This window comes from Carassius carassius, chromosome 39, assembly GCF_963082965.1.
Source record: "Carassius carassius chromosome 39, fCarCar2.1, whole genome shotgun sequence".
Classification (NCBI taxonomy): domain Eukaryota; kingdom Metazoa; phylum Chordata; class Actinopteri; order Cypriniformes; family Cyprinidae; genus Carassius; species Carassius carassius.
In genome coordinates this window covers 4978983-4985094 of record NC_081793.1, presented here as the reverse complement: position 1 = coordinate 4985094, position 6112 = coordinate 4978983, and the positions used below count along the sequence as shown (strand labels likewise).

Sequence of the window (6112 nt, the reverse complement as noted above, 5' to 3'; positions counted from 1 at the left end):
AACTTTATACTATACTAAAATAACTAATTTTAATATGACTTAAGTATACAGTAATACTAATGTGTCTCAGATTTTGACATAAAAATAAAGTATAAAATTGAAGCTTAATGGCTTCTAATTTTTAAAGAGCAGGTTAAAAGAAAAAAAAAAAACAATGTTGATTTTCAATTTTAAACACACATCCTCAATGAAAAATATAAATGACTTCTGTTTGGGTCAAATATAAAACAACCAAATGCAATGAATTTTCTATTGTTTGATTGGCAAACCCCTTCAGAAATGTACTTATGATAAGTCATTTCAGCAGATGGAAATCAAATGTTCCTGTTCACCTTTATCTAAGGAAACTTTCATTTAATCTCAAATGTCAACAGCGGTCTTTTATCAGTTTATACATAGATCAGACTACTATAGTAAAAAAACAAATCCTCCAGAACTTTGAACTTCAGAACAAATTTTATTTAACAGCTAGTCTGATTTATTTATTTAATTCCCAAAAATATATCTGTGAGCTAAATGTATTGTAGTGTTAGAACAAAGTGTTATGGTGTATGGAAATTGCTGATTCAATTTGCATATTATTTTCATAAAGCTGACAGTTCCTCCAACGTTTGCAGATTGCTGGATTTTGAATGTAAATACAATTGTGTTATGCTGTGCTGGTAGTATACAAACCATGAAACTTTTTTTTGGTTTTATTGTTGTAGCTAAATTGTTTCTGCTCATGAGGAATAAAATAGGCAAGATCAGTCTTAGTTAATTTATACAATAATGATTTTATTAATGTAAGGAATTAACTAAAAATAAATACTCCATTGTGGTGATAGCCAAAAACTCTTATGAAATCAGAACCTATCTAATGTGAAATGTAAGTTTTTTTAATACAAAGAGAGAGAGAGAGAGAGAGAGAGAGAGAGAGAGAGAGAGAGAGAGAGAGAGAGAGAGAAATAATAAATATTTAAGTAAATACAACCCGAATTCCGGAAAAGTTGGGACGTTTTTTAAATTTTAATAAAATGAAAACTAAAAGACTTTCAAATCACATGAGCCAATATTTTATTCACAATAGAACATAGATAACATAGCAAATGTTTAAACTGAGAAAGTTTACAATTTTATGCACAAAATGAGCTCATTTCAATTTTGATTTCTGCTACAGGTCTCAAAATAGTTGGGACGGGGCATGTTTACCATGGTGTAGCATCTCCTTTTCTTTTCAAAACAGTTTGAAGAAGTCTGGGCATTGAGGCTATGAGTTGCTGGAGTTTTGCTGTTGGAATTTGGTCCCATTCTTGCCTTATAAAGATTTCCAGCTGCTGAAGAGTTCGTGGTCGTCTTTGACGTATTTTTCATTTAATGATGCGCCAAATGTTCTCTATAGGTGAAAGATCTGGACTGCAGGCAGGCCAGGTTAGCACCCGGACTCTTCTACGACGAAGCCATGCTGTTGTTATAGCTGCAGTATGTGGTTTTGCATTGTCCTGCTGAAATAAACAAGGCCTTCCCTGAAATAGACGTTGTTTGGAGGGAAGCATATGTTGCTCTAAAACCTTTATATACCTTTCGGCATTCACAGAGCCTTCCAAAACATGCAAGCTGCCCATACCGTATGCACTTATGCACCCCCATACCATCAGAGATGCTGGCTTTTGAACTGAACGCTGATAACATGCTGGAAGGTCTCCCTCCTCTTTAGCCCGGAGGACACGGCGTCCGTGATTTCCAACAAGAATGTCAAATTTGGACTCGTCTGACCATAAAACACTATTCCACTTTGAAATAGTCCATTTTAAATGAGCCTTGGCCCACAGGACACGACGGCGCTTCTGGACCACGTTCACATATGGCTTCCTTTTTGCATGATAGAGCTTTAGTTGGCATCTGCTGATGGCACGGCGGATTGTGTTTACCGACAGTGGTTTCTGAAAGTATTCCTGGGCCCATTTAGTAATGTCATTGACACAATCATGCCGATGAGTGATGCAGTGTCGTCTGAGAGCCCGAAGACCACGGGCATCCAATAAAGGTCTCCGGCCTTGTCCCTTACGCACAGAGATTTCTCCAGTTTCTCTGAATCTTTTGATGATGTTATGCACTGTAGATGATGAGATTTCCAAAGCCTTTACAATTTGACGTTGAGGAACATTGTTTTTAAAGTTTTCCACAATTTTTTTACGCAGTCTTTCACAGATTGGAGAGCCTCTGCCCATCTTTACTTCTGAGAGACTCCGCTTCTCTAAGACAAAGCTTTTATAGCTAATCATGTTACAGACCTGATATCAATTAACTTAATTAATCACTAGATGTTCTCCCAGCTGAATCTTTTCAAAACTGCTTGCTTTTTTAGCCATTTGTTGCCCCCGTGCCAACTTTTTTGAGACCTGTAGCAGGCATTAAATTTTAAATGAGCTAATTAAGTGGATAAAAGTGTAAAATTTCTCAGTTTAAACATTTGCTACGTTATCTATGTTCTATTGTGAATAAAATATTGGCTCATGTGATTTGAAATTCCTTTAGTTTTCATTTTATTAAAATTTAAAAAACGTCCCAACTTTTCCGGAATTCGGGTTGTAGATTAAATAAATAAAGACGATATTATATATTACAGAATTATTTATTTACATATCTATGTTGTCCACATATTTGTCCATGTTTCATACAATTTGTGTTAATGTGAAAATCATTAGTTCCCTTTCAAGGGAACTTCGAACTGCGTCCTCTAGGGGTCGCTATGGGGAACACCTCGTGGTGACCCGTGTCTGAACCATACAATGAAAAAACGCCAACGCGTTGGCCGGCGACAGCCTCTGACATCACTACCAGCACGACTATAAATAAGCGCCCGGAGAGCACGTCATTTATCTTCTTCGTCTTCATTGACTGTTTTGTTTGAAGCGTGCATTCTGAGAGAACGACCACGGTAAGAGCGATCTTTCTCTGTTTATCATGGCATCCACAAGTAAGGCGTTTAGACAGTGTGTACATCCGTGTCGGCGTTATTTGACACCTGATGACACACACAGTCTTTGCTCTTCTTGTTTGAAGAGCACGCATGCGATGTCCTTGAGGGGGCGATCTGCGTGCACTGCGAGCGTTTTTCTATGAAAAAGCTCTGCTCTCGTCTGTCTCTCTTTTCGAGGAAAGAGGGACGGCCATCTGATTCCCGCGGTTCAGGACCCGCCACTGTTGAGGCATGGAGGAGAATGAGCTCGTGGGGATCGCAGATGGAGCTCGCTGAGGAGTTTAGAGAGGGACTTTCCCTTTCGCGCTCTTTGGCGGCAGGCGAGAGTGAACCTCAGGAGGAAGATGTGTTGTCATTAACCCTTTCTGATACTGAAGTTTGTGCTCTGCTGGGTTCTGCCCAGGAAGAGCAGGAGATGTTTGAGGGTTGCGAAGAAGCTGAGGCTGAGTCTCCTCAATCCTCCTGCCCTGCGTATGTGGAGCTGTTAGAGGTTATGGATCACGCCACGGCAAAGTTGGACTTGCCATGGAAGCGTGCCAGCAAAGTGACGCCGCGAGGTCGTCTCGACGAGCGTTATTTGTCTGACCATAGCCCTCCAGCCCAGGTGAGCCTTCCATTCTTGCCTGATTTGGAATGGAATGGAAGAGGCCGTTTTCTTCTCGCATCCATCGGTTTCAGCATAAGAGTTATGCCAATATCGAGGCAATGCGTGAAAACGGCTATGAGAGGATGCCCCCTGTGGAAGAGACGCTAGCTAGCTATCTCTCTGTGGGGGAAACATCCTCTCTTAAATCTCCCTCTTTGCCATCTAAGCCCCTCCTGGATACATCCCGCTTAAATGGCAGAGCATACGCAGAAGCAGGTCAGGCTGTGGCTTCCTTGCACACGATGGCAGTGCTTCAGGCTTATCAGGCTGACCTGCTGAAGGACCTGGATGAAGGCGAGGGCCTTACAGCTGATCAGGCCGCCGAGCTGCGCCGCACCACAGACCTCTCTCTTCGTGCTACCAAGCAGGCCGCCTCCGCCATGGGTAGGTCTATGGCGGCCATGGTGGTAACGGAGAGACATCTGTGGGTGAACCTAGCAGACATCAGAGGAAAGAAAGGGGCTTTCTTCTCGATGCTCCGGTCTCGCCTTCCAAACTTTTCGGTACCTCCGTTGAGACAGTGGTCGAGAAGTTCAGGGAGGCTAGGGCATGCTCAGCTGCCTTTAAATCCTTCATTCCACGAAGGTTCAGGTCCGAGCCCGAGCCCGAACAATATAGGGGTCCTGGTCCGTCTCGATCTGAGGATCAAAGACAGGCGCAGAAGGCTAGTGTTGCGGCTCGCGCTCCTCCCCCACCGACAGGTAAGGGTAAGAGGAATCGTGGGTCACGAGGAGGTAAGCAGGACCTGAGGGATGTGATTCAGACGAGGCAGCGTTCTCGTCCGAATTGGAGCGATACCTAACGTAGCTACTCAGATCTCCTCTCGCAGGTGGAGGGTGCGTCCCCGCATGGAGCTTAGAGGCTGTAGGTGTGATCTCTGAGAAGGCACAACTCGTAGCTTCCGGTCTCTCAACCGAGGTTTTTAAGACCGTTTTCCAATCCAGAGTTCCCTCAATGTTGAGGGGATATCTGGGTGTTTCTCGTGGTAGTTAGCAGCACTCGCCTTTTCCAAGGAGGGTCGCCTATGAGCGCGCTACTCTAAATTCAGAGTTCTCCTCTCATATGAGATGGAGTTCTCTGTTTTTTCACCCAGAGCGCTCAGATTGGGTTGATGACTCTCAAACATACTGTTTTGAGATGCACCATTCAATTTGTGAGAGGCTCGATCAGAGTGCCACGAGAGCCCCTCCTATGAACAGTATTTCGAAATCCATGTTATGGTAAGTGTACATGCGAGGTCTTTTTGCACTTTCTGAAATCCACACTGTGGTAATTTCGCATGCTAGTGCTCTGCGTTCTTTCTTAAATCCTTTATGGTGAGGGCTTCACGCGGTTGCTTTGTGCCCTTTCTTGAGTTGGTAAAAGCCCCGTTCATCTTGGGCGCCACTCCACCCATGTATCCTCGGATACCCATCTAAACCGGGTGTTGCTGCTAGAGATCTGTTGAGACAGAATTTTCAGCAAGCTTGTGCGAGAGCAAGCGGTTAACCCTGTGTGACAGGCGAGACCTTGTATAAATACTGGGTTCTTAGCCATATCCCTTTAAAGGAATCCTTCTTGATTTCAAGCCTTGAGCTCTACCCTGGGTCGAGGCCCTAACAGGTAAGTTGGGTGTTAAAAAGGCCCGCTGTAAATGAGCTTTTCTTTTGAAGTTTTCTGGTGATCAGCCAGTGTTTGAATGTGATGTCATCGCAGCAACCTAAGGACACTACGCTCCGCCCATTTCCAGCAGGTGGCAGTGATTAGTGTTTGGTAGAAATAGTCTGCACAGAGTAGGTGAAAGCAAATGGACTCGAGGCTTTCTCAAGTGTTGATGTTGTGTGCGTATGTTAGATGAACCAAGTAAGTTTATTTATGTACTTCAGCTTTGAAAGCTGTGACCCTTCTGAATTTTAGTTGATATACATTTTTTAAAGTACTTTAAATGCAATTACTGGTTGTCATCACACATTCTTATGTAGGTTGTTCATTTAAGTGTATCTTGCTACCTTCTTTGTATGAATTTACCTACTTTATTGATTTGTTTATACTAATTTGTTGTTATATCTTTTGTTAAAGACCACACACAGATGGAAACACCAATGTAATGTCTGCACTTACGTGCTCATTGTTGTGAAGAAAATAAATGCATCAAGGAATTAAACCTGCATCGTTATGTCTCTTACCGGACATCTGTGGTGAACTAGAGCCCCCACTGGCAAACCCAACTGGTTTAGTTGTACCAGTTTCCTTTATTGGGTTTGTAGATGTCACGGACAGCCGTCTAAACGTCCCAGGGGCAACTCCCATGGAAATGGTAGAGTTGGTACTTAGTGTTTGCCATGGTTCTGGCCTGCACTCCCCTCAGCATGGCGGTGTGGGTATACTGTTCCCCATAGCGACCCCTAGAGGACGCAGTTCGAAGTTCCCTTGAAAGGGAACGTCTCAGGTTACGAATGTAACCTTGGTTCCGTGAGTAGGGAACGAGACACTGCGTCCTCTAGCTTCCTAAGCCATGCTTCGGA

The 6112-nt window shown here is 43.3% G+C and overlaps 1 long non-coding RNA gene across 1 annotated transcript; it reads left to right on the top strand.

Moving 5' to 3' along the window:
• The first annotated feature begins 5223 nt into the window (after positions 1–5223).
• On the top strand, positions 5224–5751 carry LOC132120999 (uncharacterized). Its single transcript, XR_009426194.1, has 2 exons — positions 5224–5450; positions 5667–5751. It is a non-coding gene; the product is annotated as an uncharacterized LOC132120999 (long non-coding RNA).
• Positions 5752–6112: the final 361 nt, after the last annotated feature.